This window comes from Aulonocara stuartgranti (assembly GCF_965226115.1).
Source record: "Aulonocara stuartgranti genome assembly, chromosome: 14".
NCBI classification, from domain to species: domain Eukaryota; kingdom Metazoa; phylum Chordata; class Actinopteri; order Cichliformes; family Cichlidae; genus Aulonocara; species Aulonocara stuartgranti.
In genome coordinates this window covers 39,395,161-39,413,786 of record NC_138950.1, presented here as the reverse complement: position 1 = coordinate 39,413,786, position 18,626 = coordinate 39,395,161, and the positions used below count along the sequence as shown (strand labels likewise).

General features: G+C 43.2%; 1 long non-coding RNA gene across 3 annotated transcripts in view; it reads right to left on the bottom strand.

The window, feature by feature from the left end:
* The window catches only part of LOC309688502, a 127,220-nt gene that overhangs the window by 107,533 nt on the left and 1,061 nt on the right, over positions 1 to 18,626 (bottom strand). The window contains exon 2 of one of the 3 annotated variants that reach the window (XR_014271090.1): positions 14,788 to 14,972. This is a non-coding gene — a long non-coding RNA (uncharacterized lncRNA). Of the gene's footprint in view, positions 1 to 10,021; positions 10,521 to 14,787; positions 14,973 to 18,626 lie in introns of those variants that run through there. The other 2 variants (XR_014271091.1, XR_014271092.1) reach the window with 2 other exon arrangements.

Sequence of the window (18,626 nt, the reverse complement as noted above, 5' to 3'; positions counted from 1 at the left end):
GCTGCCCGAGGCGAGGCCGGGCCAGCCTAGCTCAGTCCAGCCCAAGGCTAGACTCACTGGGGAATTTCAGCTAAATTCAATTTCACCTCTGGCCTCTGTCACAGCAGCTCGAGCCGGCGCTACACAAAGGGCCAAGTTTCACATTGAACGTGAGAACCCCCTCATCTCCTGACCCCTATTACCATACGAATGAACCCGAGAAATGGAGCAGAGAGCAGCGACACAGAGAGACACGAGCGAACGAGCAGAGTGGCACAAACGGCACCGTTTACAGCACTTTGTTAACGAATGCGTCTCTGTATGTACGTGCTGTTAGCAAAAACATGCACCTACATGAGAGATCATTCAGAAAGAATGTTTTAGTATCCTGACGCTTCAGCTTCAGACCTGTGACCTCAGAGGGACGAGTGACTTACCTCTGCGCCAAGCGTTCTCAGCTACATGGCTGGGACACCAGCACTTCTACGTCTGATCGACTGCGTGACCATCAAATGCATTTACAAAGAAATAAATAAGTAAAAAACTTGAACTTGAGCAGCTCAGTCAGAGGATCAGATCTGTGCCGGGTTAAATGACACCTCACATCCCCGTGGAGCTTCTTTCTCTTTCACTACAGTTGTTGTTCTTTCAGTATTTGTCAGCACTCACTGCTTCTCTCTTCAATCATCACGAGTTCCCACCGACAGATAAGGAAAGAAGACGTGGCCACGGCAGCGTCTGGGATTTCCCCCCCGTTTCAGCCTGAGGGATATCTTTTCATGCTCTGCTAACAGGCCTAAAGCAGCCTAAATATGTCCTGGTAAAGAAGTGTTTGGCTTGGAAATGGTCTTTGTATTTTATCCAATGCCAGGAATACTATCCGGAGTATTGAGCATCAATTAAAGTGTTAAAGTTTTAGTGATTATTTGAAATCTGAACCAAAGGTTTACAGCCTTTAAAAACCAAGTACATATATGTTTAATTTTAAAATTAAAAGGTCAAAGAGGGATACAGATAGTGAATAAAGCCCCTCCTTTTCACACCACAGCAGGTCGCTCAGCATGTTTGATTGGACAGATTTTTATGCTGGATACCCGAAAAGGATTTGTGTCTGCTCCTGGGATTAAAGCAGGGACAGTTAGCTTGTTAGGCCACTGTATAAACCACCGCACTATGAAGTCCATAAATAGACAGAGTGAATACGAGCAGAACAAATATTTGGTACAGGCCTTTCCAACAATTCCATTTCCCAAACGGTAGGTTTGTGTTTTTTAATCTAAATGCAGCCGTTTTAGTCCTGCAGCACAGACCGAGGGGGGCAGAAGGAAAGAGGTGAATGTCAATGCTGGGTGTGTGGAGAGCAGGTGTGAAGATGAATAAAGGTGGTGGAGGAGGAGGAGGCCGTTGCTGGGGGGGAAGAGAACAGACCAGGAGGAGCTGCGAAAAGAGACAGCACAGCGTCGAGCTGCAGCCACACCCAGGGAGAACTGAGCATGCTCCCTAACCACTCTTACAGTGAATGGAAGGTTTTTAACATGAAAACAGACAAAATACCAAATGAGATTTTGCAGTCTGATATGGTTGGGACTGTAAGGCACGACTGTTGCTGCTCCTCTTTGTCCTCTGGCGTAAGGCCACAGCTGAAGTGTGGCAGCCAGGAAGGGACACTTGATCTATAACTGCAATAAAAAGATAAGGGACCGACAGCGATGGGAAGAGCGCCGCCAACGCTGCGAGCGCACCATATGTTCCTATTATCTCTGATCTACAGGACAAGCCGTCGAGTTCACTCCTGCTCCGCGGCTCCGACTCTCTGCTACACACACAAACATCACGTAGGACACTACACTCCATATACCCGACGCCAGCTTACATGTTTAAACGACTGGGTTAGGGAGTGTGAGCACTAAAGTTTGGTTAACCACATTTTACACACCCGTTTCTGTGCAGAAACGAAATCCTTTCGACATAGATTCCTGCATGTAAGCGCAATACAGGGAATATCTGAGTGATGAAGCAACATATGTTCACTTCAGCTCACACGTACATCTCACTAGACCACAAATGTTCGTCTTGTTGCGTAAAAAAAGAAAATCACAATGATCTGAGAAATAATTACAGCCACACCTAGTTAGCACTTTCATTTAAAACATGCCTGATTTTATTACTAAAAAAGAAGAAAAAACAGATTCATATATTGCAAAACTTAACAGGCATGTGTGAACTATATCTTTTAAAAGCAAGCAGCACACAGCTATAAGGGGAACATAAACTACATGGCTCCATGGCTTGTGGCATGCTGACACTGCATCGACTACTGCACCAGCAAAATAAATAAAAGATACATAACGATAATGCACGAATATATTCAGCAAACACTGAAGCAAACTTTCTGCTGTTTCATTTGATGAATGATCAGATGCAGAGCGAGCGGCCAGACAAGCCGCTGCCTCTCCCCTCCGTCCTCCTCCTGCATCAGAGCCTGTGGTCATTATTGCCCTCCAGACTGCTTTTATCATCTCGATAAATCTCTACCGGCTCAGACGCCGCGTAATGAGGAGACCTGCAAGGCTGTCAACCTGCGACTCTCACCCCCGCTGAGGCACAATGGAGAGGGGTATGAAAAAAAGAGGTGGAGGGAGGCAGACAGAGATGAGTTAAAACAGAGAGCGAGGGCAGGAGTGTCGGTTAGAAGCACGCCCACACACTGAGCACAGCTCTAACATTACATTCTGCTTAGAGGCTCGAGTCTCAGTGGAACAGCAATCATCCTTCACATAAAAGCTTCTCTGACACCTTCATACGACTGTCTGTTTTCCTGTACCTGCATACAGTCTGCTTTGTTTACAATATGCAGCAACAAGTGAGGACTCAGAGAATCAAAGGAGAACAGATCAGCTCTCAAACCGACAGGCTGTTTCTGAGAAGGGTGGCGTGTCACACGAGTGTCAGGAGGGACCTCATCTGGAGTCAGCTTCAATCAGCTGTTTGCTTATTTGGAGTCACAATTACTAGAATTTGTTACCTCAAATTACAATTATGCTTCATTCTTTCCCTTAATTAACCGCCACCACGAAGGCCATGCAATCATAATCAAACCAAATTTTAGTGACACAGAAGTGCTCGAATTTTCAAAATGATCAGGATCTGGGTCATGCTGCAAAATCAAACCTACAATAATACAAAGGAACCCCAACAATGAGAAGAACACCGATACGCAAGGAAAAACTCCCTTTTTAACAGAAGAAACATCCAGTTGGGGGGACGGGGAGCAAGACAGGACAAAAGAGTTTATGATAACTAATGCAGAGTGGTGTATTCATACACAGTGATGTGGCTTTACATCTTCACAAATAAATATAAATACAAATTATAGAAAGAGACATGCTTGCAGTGCAGTACTGATCGAAAGCCTCCCTGAACAGGGCACAAAAACAAATGTGGTGCAGAGAAGCTACACGCGTCCAAAACCATCATGCACTGTCGATCTGTTATCACGAGGTGGGATAAAGTAAGAACAACCAGACGTGGCGCCAATGTGATATAAATAGATGTTTTTTCTCTTTTTACACTCTGGGAGTGCACAGTAAGAATAATAAGACTCCTCAGAAGTCTCTAAAAAATTAATTACCAGAATCATATCTGAGATTTTCTCTGTCTGAAGTGTTCGTGTGTCAGTGATGTTCAGCAGCTCACTTATTAAATATTTTCAAGGGTTAAGATTAATGTTAAATGAATAATACTTAATGTACAGCAAGGTTATTATCGTTAACGAAAACTAACGAAATAACGAAAACTAGAAGTGAAAAAACATTTTCGTTAATGGAAATAAAAATAAAACAAGACTTTGCAAAAAAAGGAAAACTAACTAAGACTGTAATGAGTGTTCACAAAACTAACTAAAATTAACTGAATTTATAGCAAAATGTGTTTAGTTTTTATGTGTGTGCGTGTCCTACAATAGTCGAGGGTGAAAATAAAGTGTAGTTTCCAGATTTTTCTTGCTGTGTCTCATTATGCCAGCAGGTGGCAGCACGTTAGTCGAATCGTCTGTGTCGCTGCTCCGTCCACGCGCAGAATCATGTCAGGAAAAGTCGGGAGAAAGCGCCAGAGTCCAATTTGGGATTACTTTGAATATGACTGTGTTTTGGATAAAGCAAGTGTCTTGTAGTGGAAAGAGACAAATTATGAGGGACAAAAAGGGGAAAAAAATCCCACAAACCTTAAAGTGCGCTTGAAAAGCTCACACAAGAAGGCTAACCTAGCTTACCTTGAGAAGGTAAGGGAGCACACTCAACCCTCATCCCCAGAAACAGAAGCTAACCCCAGGCAAGGCAGCGTGATGCATCCCGAGACAACTCCACAAAAAACATTAATGCAGTGGTGAATGTGCAGCGTTGGTGAATGTGTTTATTGAGACTGGGATATCTACACAACTGTGTGAGTCTTCAAAAGGTTTAGCAATGCACCCGGTGCTGCAAGAGTTAATAGTCTCATTGGGGCCAAGATATATCTTATAGTTGCCTGGTATCAGTGGTTGTTCATCTGCCCTCACTTTTTACCAGAGGTTCCCCATAGGTGGGAATGTGAGTTGTCTGTCTCTGCGTGTTAGCCCTGCGACAGACTGGGGACCTGTCCAGAGTGCAGTGTAGCTGGAATAGCAACATACCCAAGGATAAGCAGAAGAGCATGACTGATATGATGAAACTGGGATGTTGTTACACTTAATTATTGCAAACACGACTAAAACTATAACTGAAACTAATCAAAACTAAACTGAAACTAAGGATTTTCAAAAAAAATTAAAACTAAACTAAACTAGCAAACAACTGGTAAAAACTAATTAAAATTGATATAAAATTGAAAATCTGAAGTCAAAACTAAATAAAAATAAAACTCATGAAAATTGCAAAACTATTAAAACCCTAATGTACAGCTGCAGTTTCCATGATGCTTATGTAGGCTGTAAATGAGATGTGAGCACAGATAAATGTTCCAAATTTAATTTAAAATGTTGCAGGAACATCTGTCAGTAATACAGGACACACTGATGCACTCAGTGTTCAGGATCAGGCTTCACGGGTCCTCCTGATGCATTCACTATAATACAGTTTTATGTTGATCTGGGATGTTCTTGGTATTCAGGCCCAATCCTTCTCTCTCTCCTGCTTCTATTTTAGGGAAATACATTCACTGTAAAAGCTTTTTATTATCTTATGATTACTAGGATATCCGCTCATAAAAGCCTGAGCGCTCCAGGAAAACTTCACTGCAGCACCTGCACAATAAAAACACGGCCTAATTATTGTCCTTTGCAAACAGACACAGATCCGACAAATCAGCCGAACATTTCTACTGTAATTTTACAGGAATCGAATCATTTCCTATAAATAGATTTTGCAATGTTATATCTTCACGTCAAACAAAGTCAGACTTCAGAATGAAGTAGGACGTGGTAGTAGGTTCAAAATGTAATTATTAAATATTTAAATAAATATGTGACATCGTGGGTGTGAGGTGTGGGTGTTCCACCAACGGCACATATAACAATGTTTACTCTGTAATGTAATATCCAAGATACAAGGTGCTGCGAGACGAGCACCTGGGAAAGGTCAGGAAATGATGTTGCTCTTATAAGGACCAAAACCAGATGAGTGAGAGTCTGTGTTTTGTTGTTTTCCTTCCTGTTTGCCACCAGGATCAAACACCAGGCCGAATTTCACTCAAACTGGCAAAATGACGACGACGTTAGATTTGATTTAAATGTGTTGTTTTGAAACTGAAGAACTGGGCTGTGGCTTTGGCAGATAACGGACTTTTAAGTCCTCTTGTAGTTGAAATGAGCTGGCGCTGTTTCTTTCTTTTAAAGCCGACATCTGCGGGTAAAGGCTGCAGGATGAATACCAACTATGGCCCATTAAGAAACACTCTTCAAAAACACCTGCTAGTCCCCCAGCTGGACACCGCACCCAACTCATTTTAGATTTACTTGCTACAAATTCAAGAAAATAAAACGATACAGTAAACACAAAAGCTAGTGACTAATAGAGGTTATAATAACCAGCAAAAATAGGTGTGGTTATCAGTTTGGCCACAGTTGAACCGTCTGACATCTTGTGCACTAAAGCTGGCTACTAACCCAAAAAGGACAAGTTCCTGCAAGTTCCTGCGTCGTCCTTGTAATTTTAAAGCCCAATTCATTTCTGCAACAAAGACCCATTTTATCTGAATTCAGCAGCTTTACAAAAACAAATCCAGGAGAGTCGTGTACCTCGGAGAGGAGTGAAAATAATCAATGCTCCTACAAACCTGATGTGCTCGGACACTCTGCATGTCCCCAGCAGCTGGCTGGTGCAACTGCTCGAGGGAAAAGTAACAGCTCCAAAGAGACAGACCAGCGTTGACCTCGGTGACAGAGTGTGTGAGAGAGAAGGCGTGAACCCTTCTACCTCTCCTCTCTGATGTCAGACAGAGGAGCCTTGCGTAGATGCTGACGCCCGTGCAGCCGGTAAAGCAAACACACTTTCTGACAGCTGATACGTAGTATGGACTTTGACCTAAACTGAGCCTCAACAACAGCCTAGCGTCAGCCCGGCGCTTCCTCGGGTCCGGTCCGATGCCCTCCCACACTGTCAGGAGCCGTCTCCAAACCACCCACACTTTCTTATGTAAGGGGATAATCCTGTGCAGTCATTTCAATGATGCACAGCGCAGGAGGTGTAGCGCTGCATAACTATTTGATACCCGTGGTGAAACCAGTGCATTAACGTTTGATAATCATAATACCTCGCAGCAGATTATACCTCCTTGTGCTGCCCCAAAATTCCCCTTCTCACTCAGTCCTCTGCATCCTGCACTGCATGCAAAGTATGGAGGAATATTTGAAGAGCTGCAGCTCCTCTGACACTTTAATGACCCGCGCCTTTCCAGACTCCCCGGCTCTTTCTCAGACATCTCAATCACCTTCCCCTCTGGTTTAAAAAAAAGAACTCATTTCACATGAACGCTCGCTGTGTGGGTCCTCCAGCAGAAACAAAAAGGCGGCCTCTTCGTGATCTGGCAAACCATAAGCTTGCCTTTATCTTCCCTCCCTCATTAAACTCTGAATAACTCAGCAGAGAGGCAGAAAGACGAGAGAGAAAAGTGATTGAATTCTGTTGGAGGAATAAAAGCCCCTCGAGGCTACCGTTTTGAATGTGTGCCATGTCGAACAGTGAATCCAGAGATCCTAGAGACAACAGACCCTGGAAGAATGGTCTATAGACACAGCTCCAGGGCGGGCCAGCTACTGTAGATAATGTACCGCGGATGCCGTGTCACGATGATGACCCGTCACGACCTCGGAGGAAGGCGGAGGAAAGAGCTGCGAAAGGAAAGTCAGGGGGAAGTCGTGGCACCAAACTCGATATCTCTATTCAAACGCCGCGCTGGCAACCTGGTCGCACTGAATGCGGCCCAATTATTTCAATACACCAGCAGCCCTGGGAAGGAGCAGAGAAAGGGGACGCACGAAAAGAAAAATGAGTTTGACATTCAGGCGAGCTGGCTGAGGGAGGTAACAAGTTCACGGCCCTTTCAGAAAACACGGCCGCCTGGTGTGTGATGGATCACGGAGCCTCTGACGGGCCATCGGGGACGAGACCCGGGCAGTTACGCATGGGAACCCAGTCTCCAAGGAATAAGGGAGTCATGGTGCAAATAAATGAAAAGATGGAAGCTGCCTCAGCTGCTTCCTGAGCTGCTCCATGTGGAGCCACAACGCTGCTGCTGCTCAGAAATGACAGGACCGATGCTTTTAAGGCCTCAACAATCCACTCAGAGCATGTAGTGCAATTTGTTCGAGAATAAAAGAAGAAAAAATAGAAACTGTAACAAAACTACATTTCCCATAGTGCTCCTCAGTAGGCTCGTTAATTAAACCACTGCCCTCATACTCCAAACTTCTCAGCCACACAAACCTTCAGAGTAAGAGTCACACAGGCCGTGGGGAGGAAAGTGAGCACTGTGTCTATGGAAGGTCCTGTTAGATGATGAGTCCAAAAAAATTCTTTAGAATGAAAAGAAAAGATAAACGAGCTTCACACCAAGTCCCAGCTCATCATTCAGAGCTCCTCTCACTCTCTCTGGTCTAAACACCAGCCGGTGTGCAACACAAGAATTTAGGTACTAAAAAAATGCAATTGTAACTAATAATAATCATTACAATAATAATAATAATTTCAATATGGACAAAAGGTTCTGTTTTTGGTCATGCAGCCCCCTATTCAGAAAGCTCACTTTTTAATCACTCATTAAACTTAAAAAACAGATCAATTGTGATTTTTAGTGACTTAAATTATTATTTTTCATTTTGGCACAGGACGTACGCTGTTTTCTTTGGTGTCCTGGTCATCTACCATCTATGTCTTGTCCACAGTTGGACATTGGGGAGCCCAAAACCAGAACCAAAATAGACACAACACTGGACAAAACTCCACCGGCTGCTTCAGGTAACAACAACACGATGTTACCTGCACCTGTGTTGCTTTGTGACTGCAGAAAGTTAGAAACTGTGCGGACAGCTGGTTTCCACGTGAATAAAATCATCCGCAGGACAAAGAAGCAACCAAATGAATCTGACGTCTGCATTTAAAGGGACAGTTCACCCAAACATCACGTGTGCGTGTTTTTCAGCAGGGCTTTTTCTCCTTTCTGATGTTTCTGGGTGAGATGCTGGCTGTACAGATGTCTCCATCTGTTTGCTTTGTTTGGTGGAGTCGTGTGATTATTGCATGTAGTGCATTACAAAGAAAATAGTTACAACATTAAATTGCTGTTTTTGTTTGTTTGTTTGTATGTTTTTTTTGGATGTGACATGAATTTGGTTTTGTTACATTAAAGCATCAACATCTAAACGTTGTCGAAGAAGAACGTGCACATCTGCTCTGACCTCTCCGATCTCTAGCTTCTATATTTAATAGTAGCTCTGCTCTCCACAGATCATTGCTGAGCCAAGTACACAGATAAATATCAGTTGTGTTTTATTAACATGTTAATTGTGACCAGAAAAAAAGGCACTAAATCTACAAGCACAGGCCAGCAGAGGAACATTTTGCTGCAGCACTTCCTGTAAACCCCTAAATATCTAAATGGGTAATGAATCTAATAATAGACTTCAAGTCACAGAGTTAGCTACAGCATGTCTGGTATGTCAGAGACGGCAACAGCAGCCACTACTCCTCTAAACACAAGTGCAGCTTGTGACTAACGAGGATTGCTTCATACTGGACACCACTGGGATTTCCACAAAGGAGAAATTAGACATTATTAGTCAGGAAACACATATTTAAAGATATTTCATTGATTGGTGAACATGCTGAAGTGTATTTTATGTGATAATAATAATTTAATAAATATTTTTCAGCTGTTTGACAAAAGGATCCATTGATTAGTAAATAAAATAACCGTCTTACATAACTGTAGCTCTACTTGGTGGGAGATGACGCCAGATCATTGATAAAAGGTATATATGTAATTACAGCGCGTTGCAAAGACGAGCGTCTGAACCACCACGGCTGATCTAACAAACACATCCAAGCATCACAGGAAGGGCTTCTGTCGAAAATCTCTTCACTAAAAGAGAAAATTCGTCACGTCTTTGCGCTCCAGCTCAGCGTGAGTGAGTGCGAGTGCCCGGCCAGCAGCACGGCTCTGTGATTTCTCCCTTATTGTAACCACGTGGCTACGTTCGCAGAGTCTGTCCTCCCTCAACACGTGTATGCATGTGAACATCTGAGCTATAACAGTTCCCATGTGCAGCGCTAAAGGGAGCAGCTGGAGTTTCTGTACTTTGGCTCGGCTGCGGCGACACCGGTCGGACGGCGCTGAGAGGAGACGGTGCAGAGGCTGTCAATCAGTCGCTCAATTCCCCACCAACACGCACGCATGCACACAACACGGGTAAACGAGAAAAACACTGGATGCACACTGCTGGAGTTTGCAAGCATAAAAACCAAGCAAAGCGAAAGAGCGAGCGCTTGTTCAGTGTTTTCTGGGCACTGACCTGGACAGCACAGCAAGCACAGCGCCGGTCAGCCTCTCATCTTCTTCTCTCCTCACGTTTCACACTCCAGCTCCCTCCTGACTGCCTTTTGAAGTTGGTCCCTCTGCTCTTTTTGAGGTGAAACTCGTTGGTGGAGGAGGGAGGGGAGAGCAGGAGAAACGTGGGCTCTCTCTTGCCTTTTTGTCCCACTTCTTGTCCTCTTCCTCCTATTTTCTTTACTTCTCTTCTCCCTTGTTGTCTCTTTCTCTAGGTGAAATTCTGCACCTCCTCTTGCTCTTCCATAGCAAAACGCAAACCTCTCCACACACACTCACTAATGGAGGGAGGAGGGGAAAAATAATATGTTGTGAGAGAGAGCGAGGGCGAGCGGGAAGGAGAGAGTCGGGGAGAGAAAGCAGCAACAAAAGTCTGCTCAGTCACCTCGTCTCCCTCCTGTTCAAATTTAGAGGCTGGATTTCAGGCTGTGAGTCAAACTCTACTGGGCATGCCCACAACTGTGGCACACTTTGTGATGAACACTCACTTCCTCTCTCGTTCTTGCCTCCCCCACCCCTCTCACAGCCCTTTCTCTGCCTCCCTCCCCTCTCCCTATAGCTCGGTTTAGCAGGGATCAGGGATTGCTGGTGCTAGTCCAAAGTCCACTCAGCTCCACGGGACAAGCCCCACTTTGCATGAAAAATATCACAACTTCAGCACAACTAAAAGTACTGGGACGGCTGCTGCGACAGAAAGATGACACTCTCTTTGATGATTTTGCTGCCAAAAATATCGTAGGCTTGCTGAACATTTCCAATCTATGTAATTCAATCATGTGCATGTTAGAATCCTGTCTGGACTTCAGTTATGTCATATTTAATCCAAAACTAATGGACGTGTCACTCAGGATCACACACAGATCAGCCACACTCACTTTTGCTAATGAAATGTTTTCATATAAACAGTTTCCTGCGTCGCTTCTGCTCCAAACAGATCAAGTATTATCTGGACCCGTGTGACATCCTATTCAAGGACTGCTTGGGCCCGGCTCTCTTGCGCCTTATCGCTGATGGTGATATTTGCAGACCTCAAGCAGAGCATTCTGACAGCTATGTGAGGTATGTGGACTCTGCCGCTTGAAATCTCTAAAGCACCATTGTTTTCTCTAGACTCTGGACGGCATTGTGTGATGCATTTCTTCAGCAAGCCAGCCTCGTGCCTGTGCTATCTCTATCTCTGGCTCCCCACACTGACCCAGATTCTCCCTAGCAAACCATCAGGACGCCATGTATCAAAACCAGGCTGTGGAACGAGGACAGCGAGTTCAGAGAGCGGCAGACGGGCAATGAAAGAGAGACGGGCAGAGAAAGTTCCCCCGGCATCTGCAGACAAATTCAGAGAAAATACTTTGAAATGAGCGGCCGGTTCAGGGAACATTTTTAACCGTAGCCAGGGACCCGTGCTGTGTCGAGACAACAGCGTAATCCTGTGGACGGTTTGAGCAGAAAGTAATCCATCTGGAGCATCTGAGGGGTGGAGATAGGAGCCAGGTGGAGGAGGAGGTCCAGACGGCTGCAGGGTTGACCCCGAGAGGTCAAGAGGTCATGAGAAACAGCCAGTCAATATGAATAGAGGGGTCAATGCCATGGCTGGATAAGTCAGAGCCACATGTGCCGGGGTCGATTGATGGAAGGATAGAGCGTGGGGGTGGGAGCGGAACAAGATCCAAATTAAAAGCCGCAGAGGACGATAGACGAGCTTGACGAAACCACCGTTACTACACAGTTTGGGCAAAGTGTCTTCTCAAACCACATTCACAACTTTCTGCAGGCGACATGAGCTTTCTCCAGAACTTGCTGTCTTGGTTGTCTGGACACGCACTTGCAAACAGTCCCTCCTGGGAGGTATTCGCAGCGTCACACTCGGCCAAGCACATCACAGCGACTGAAGTGTGAAGCATGTAAAAAGTAAACGTAGGACAGATTACTGCATAGCGTTAGGCAATCAAGCCAGAACTTTGTTTTAGAACAAGTGAAGCCTTCCTTTTCCCCGCGGATATTCAGGATACCCAATGGAAAATAGAAAAGGCATCTCAGCTGCATGTTTGAAGTCCGCTCGAGTGTATACTTCAGTCAGGCAGAGTCATTCAACCTGCTCATGCTACTTGGAGTTAAAACAGATCCAGGAAGAACCGAGTCTCTGAATGACATTCAAGACTTAATCCTGAACCCCAGTCGGGCCTTTGTCTAAACTCTATTCAGTCTATTCCAGTAGGGTTGGGTTTCTTTGCACATATCAGCGTCTGCCCTAATACTCACGTTGATTCTATATCATCTCTGACCATACTAAATAATAACTCCCAATAAACATCACCATCTTTGTGATTCATCCCATCTTAAGAATTCTAAAGCTCAAATAATCAACCTCTGTGGGAACAAGTGCTATGTGCCCGAGCTGTGGTTCTGCAGCATCCTGCCCGGACTGAAACACACAGCATACATACACCGGCCCTCTCACACTGGCTCTCTGGTGACCTGTGATCCCAGCTATTGTCCGGCTCGGGTCTATCCCGATGAGGGACCGAGCAGCAAACAAAGCCCTGACATTAACTCCGGCTTGGCTGCCCTCTCAGACTTTGACCTGCAGCCCCCACAAACCAGCCAGGAAAATGAAATAAAGCGGGTCAGACAAACTTTAACCCCTCTGACGACCACCCGCCCGCTGCTCCCTCCACCAGAAGAGGCCAAGAATGACAAGCTGCTTACAGGCAATAGATGAACAGTGACCATCCACCTGCTCCTGTGCAAACAGACGTGTCACATGTCTCGTTAAAGTGCGGCAAGTGAACACTAAGTGCGGGGGCGGGGGGGTTAAAAGCAATAATGGTGGCGAGTCAGTTGTTTGTTTTCTCGTTCCTCCAGTCAATAAACCAATAACAAGTAGCTAGAGAACACACAGACATGTTGAACTTGCTAAGCAGTGTGGCGCCTGCATGGAGGATGCCGCTGCCGCTTTTTATTGATCATATTTTACTGGCGCGAAACAGGAAATTCATTCAGTATCCTGTGCTGAAAATTGGCTCACTATGATCACTTTTCTAACAGATGTGAAAAAGCAAGTACAATCAATGAGTTTACTGTTAAATTCTCAAACACTGCATTTTTATACAGCATGCCATAGCCTACCACAGCAATGATGAAAAAGTTTCAGGGATTTTTTGTTCATAATTATTGAAGATCATGAACACGGTGGATCTTCAGACCTCAGGAATCAGTTTTGGGTAAGAAAAGCATCCTATTATCAGACACTCGGTACAATCTATGGATTCAGTGGACTGTGCCTTTAATTAAATCAATGAGCTTGGGACTTTGTCGGATTGAGGTTTTGGACTCCCCACCATTTGACCTTAGAACTGAAGAAGCTTCTCGGATGAGAGGTGAAACGTCTTCAAGCAACTTAAAGAAGTCCAGACGCTTTTCTTTGCAAACTCCTTTGACGGTTGAGGTTTTGACATTTATTTCTAAACGAGCTGAACTAAAAGCATGTCGCGAAAGGTCAAACAGCTGGTTAGACATGCTGATGTTAAAGAACTCCCACCGATAAACCAACAAATTGGTTTTGTGAAAGTATGGATCTGATCTTTCCAGCTGTTGATATGCAATCTTTATTAATGACACGTTGGCAGTATCAGTAGCAATAATGATATCTGAACACTGTCCTGTATCCTCCTATGATCTCCGTATGTGTTTTTCCATCTGAAACATGATCTTTTATTTTTAAGTTTATCAGCAGAGAACTGACTGATAGTTTTGGGTAGATGTGTTGCAGGACTGAAGACTCGGAGACACGACGGAGCTCAACATTTCCCTCTTGTGCTTCGCTGTTGAACCGCTTGTATGTATAGAATCAGCCAGTGTGTGGAGCACTAGTGCCTCCTTTTGACTTTTAGACATACTGCAGTGTACACAATCATTTTCTCCTCCAGTCAATGTTTTTTTCCACTGTAAAAGTGAGAAAGGTATACTCGTACTTATTAAAAAGAAAGTCAGTAATTTGGACTACGCTGTTGCTGGAACAATAATTGTGGTGTTACAGTAATAACAGCCAAAGACAACAAAGAACAGTTTGGGATATTTTGTGAATATCAATGAGGCTGTGTCATCGTTTCACTCTAGAGGAATACCGCCGAGGAGAGATTAAAGCAAATCCGAGGAAGGCTAGGACATGAAATGGTAAACAGACTGAGACGTATATAGTGAATTTCTAACTGAACACTCGAAGCACTTGTTACTACCTCATTCACTCAGTCACATTCATGCACACACTCACACTCTGACAGATGCACTGGAGCCAGTATCGTGCTTCAGTGGGGGACTTCAGTGTGCAAACTGGAGTAGTCAGGGAGTGGACCAGTGACGTTCTGACTGATCCACTCTACCACAGTCCCCCACAAGGAGGCCGGCCACAAATGGAGAGGAGGTCAGTTTTGATCCTTGAATCGTTCTCATTATTACTTACAGAGGATTGTGACAAAAGTAAAGATTCTGATAGTTGTTTCACCAAATTTACAGTTAAAATAAAACAACTTCAGACAGAAAGACAAACCTGGAAACATCCGTAATACATGTGGTCATTTAGATGAAGGAGCCTGTTTTGGGGCGTTATACTTGAAAAACTTTCCAGAGGAGCAATCAGTGATGTCAGCTGGCTCAGGGCTATTATGAGATGATGGTAATAATCATAAAAACTGACCTTTCCGAATGTTGCATATCACAAAGCCATGACTGTACCTTCACAGGTCTGCAGTCTAACGGCAGTTCCTCGAGCCTTCAGAGTGCCTCTCCGGTTAAAGCAGGACAGCAGCTTTGAGCTGCACAACCACACCGCCTCCACCTTTATAGCCTGGATCCTGCTGCATGGTGCAAATTGAAGGAATAGATTTCCAAGACAAAACCTGCACCTCGATTGATCCGACCTTGAAAGAAATAAATACGTTGTCATCAATGATCCTCTTTGTTAATGCTTTTGTTGGCAGAGCAATTCACATCCAAACAGCAAACATCAATCGATGTGCCATTAAGAGACGCTTCTGTCATTAACACAGAAGGTTATCAGTTCCATGTTTTTGATTCGGCATCAAAGTCAATACAGAGAAAAAGTGCAGCAGGACTCACTTGATGCTGGACTTGAGAATTAAAGTTCAACAGCTGATTGGTATGGACATGCACCTGAAATTATGATACAGTCAAACTACTTGAGATCAATAAAGCTGCTTCCCAGACTACTGCACCATCCACCAGGTGCTATTGGGATTCCACTGTTTTGCTGTGGGGAAGCGCCACCCTCTTTATTGGAAAGAAAGGCTACGATTAATATTCTTGCAGAATATCGAGCTGCAACAGGAAGCAGCAGAGTCTTTGAAAGTTATAGCTGCTTCGTACTTGGTGGTAAAAGAAGGGGGGGGCCCAGCTCCCTCTAGAGACCCCGTCACCGATAATTAGCGATCAATCAGGAATTAGTTTAAAAGCTCAAAAAGAACACCGAGAGCACTATTAGATCACAAAGATTCACTGCTCTCCAATAATTGCTTTGGATGTTTAAAAGGGGCCAAGGTCCCTGGGTTTGTTTTATCTCAGTGTCCTATTGCAAACTAGAGGAGGATCAGACACAGAATGAGCATTTATGTGACTGATATTCATAAACATCAGGCCTTTTAATGAGACACGATGAACTGCAAATCTTGATCTAATCTCTCTTGGCTGGAGCTACAAACACACAGTATTTTTCCTCTGGGTTGAAGCTGATGGTTCTACACTGTAAAAAATACATTAAGGTTGTAAATGATAGTAAAACACAGTAACATACTGTGAAGTGAGTAAATGTTAACTTTACTGTTCCACTTCTATTACTGTACAGTATGTTACTATCTCATCCAAAGGATGGAGTTACAAATATTCCTTCTTTGTTACTTTAACTCAGCATTGCTGCTCTTTTTGTCAGATTGAAACATACACAGACTTTCCTTTGTCTTCCAAACCTTCAACAGAGACGTTCACTTTGCGTTTTTGAGCAGATAATTAGCCTGTGTTTGGTTGTCAGCGCCAACAATCTGTGTTTGATTTTTGATCATCTTTAACCCTTTAAGACCTACCATAGAACCAAGTCCGCCAGAGCTTATATTATATTTTTACATGTTGTGGAGCCATTTTGAGGAGCATTTCAAGTTGCTATACATCAACACAACCATTACAGCCTAAATTCTAATAATATGTCTGCATTAAGTGCATAGTAATTACCAGAGGTGTGGACTCGAGTCACATGACTTGGACTCGAGTCAGACTCGAGTCATTAATTTTATGACTTTAGACTTGACTTGAAAAAATGTTCTAAGACTTGTGACTTGACTTGGACTTTTACACCAATGACTTGGGACTTGAATTGGACTTGAACCGGTTTACTTGAAAAGACTTGATATTTTACCCCAAATATAAAATTTAACATGCATATTATATAGAGATTGGAAATGTGACGTCATTCAGGGGTAAACCGCAAAGGATTCTGGGAACTCGTGGCAAGAGGTACTAGCGCACGCAGGCTTTCAATTGAACTCAGTCACACAGCGATAAAAAGAAACACAAAAATGTCAAGAAGCCGTTGTATTATTAACTGCAATAGCCGGTCACATGACAGCCACAGGAAGCCGACGAGTAAAGAGATCGGTTGTTATCGGATTACGTCGTTGAAGAGAAATTGTTCGAGCCATGTTTCCGAAGTAACAAAGAGGCGACTGGATTGCAGCCATTCAAAGACCAAATATAACATCCCAGAACACTCCAGCTCACAGGTTAGTCTGCTCCAAGCATTTACACGAAGGTCAGTCTGCTGTTGTAGTTAATACGTCATTTTCATAACATAATTGGTGATATAGGTTACAAGCAAGTCTGGCGCTGAACAGAAATTGTCGCGCTATGCTCCTTTATTTATTGTGCATAAATAGTGAATTGTCCTGACACAATATTGCGTTTCGCTTCTGTTATTATGGTACATTGACAAAAACATATACGTTTATTCACAGGATAAAACAGGTTTTTTGTATCACTAATTGCCCAGTACGATTACAGCATACAATATTGTTGTCACTGCTACATTTCTGTGATGCTACCAGAAATTATTTCCACTGCTAATTAATTACCATTGAGCTCAAAGGTCCTATTAATAAACGGTTAACGAATGTGTATTTATGAAGACAATTTGTGAGACTGGTAAACTTATGATACGTACGATGGTCTTTCGTTCTACACGGTGCATTTCAAGGTCCTGCACCCATCCGTCGGTAAACTGTACCTGGGCTTGTTGCAGTGACCTGAAGTTACTAAACTTCATGAGTGTATGCACTCACTCCAAGAACCGTATAATTATAAATATGCATATAAATATGCTACGATGAGATAGCTGACTTCATCTAACTAGCAAATGTTGTCCAGGCTACGTTGGTGATACAGTTTTTTTTAATGTGTATGATATTTTTGTCATGCGATTTTAAAGCCGGTCCTACAACCGCATCCAAGAATAACATGCAGCTTATCTCAGAACTGTCGGTGAAAATTATTCTAGGAGCTAGGTTTAATTGAGCTGCATTTTAAAGAGGTGCAATTTCACAATTTGTGTATATTTTCTAAGTTCACTATTTTGTCATGTGTTGAGAAAAACACAGATTTAAAAATTACATGGTCTAATATTTACATTTAGCATAACTGCAACATTCTTTTTTTCATTTGGACTTGAAATTCAAAGTTTCAGACTTGTGACTTGACTCGGACTTTTACACCAGTGACTTGAGACTCGACTCTGACTTGCCTGACATTACTTGAGACTTGACTTGAGACTTGAGGATAAAGACTTGAGACTTACTTGAGACTTGCAAAACAATGACTTGGTCCCACCTCTGGTAATTACATAAATTGCAAGAAAGTGCAATAAACTACAAAAAAATTGAAAATCATTTTTGCTTTTTTAACATATATTTCTAGTTAGAGAAATTTAAGAGGCTTATCCCTCAAAACTGTAAATACAAAAAAGTTGCACAAAATAGTTTCCCACCACATGAAATTTATTTTGAGTGTCTTCATAGTTTTATTTTTTAAACACACCAATTATTATATACTGCAGGAAAAATGAAAATAAATATTATAGTGCAAATTTGCAAAAAAACAGCATATGCATCAAAATAAACTATTTCCAGCAGTGCAATTTGACTTCTAAGCATCCCAGAAACGACACAGAAAGTCATAAAGTCAAACATAACTTTTAAAAACACCAGTATATACTTGTATAGGCCCTGAAGGTAAAAAAAAAACTACATTTCCGCGAAATGATGTCACTTCGGGTTTTGGGCAGATAATGGCGGAGATGTGATAGTTCGCGCTGACGTCTATTCCAACGTAGGAAGTGTTACAAACAGCTGATCGGATCGGCAAAGCCTGTTCTGGAATATTATGTTTTTGTTGCTGCACTAGGGCTGCTCGATTATGGCAAAAATGATAATCACGATTATTTTCACTGAAATTGAGATCGCGATTATTTGACGATATTTATTTAACCCTTTAAGACCTACTATAGAACCAAGTCC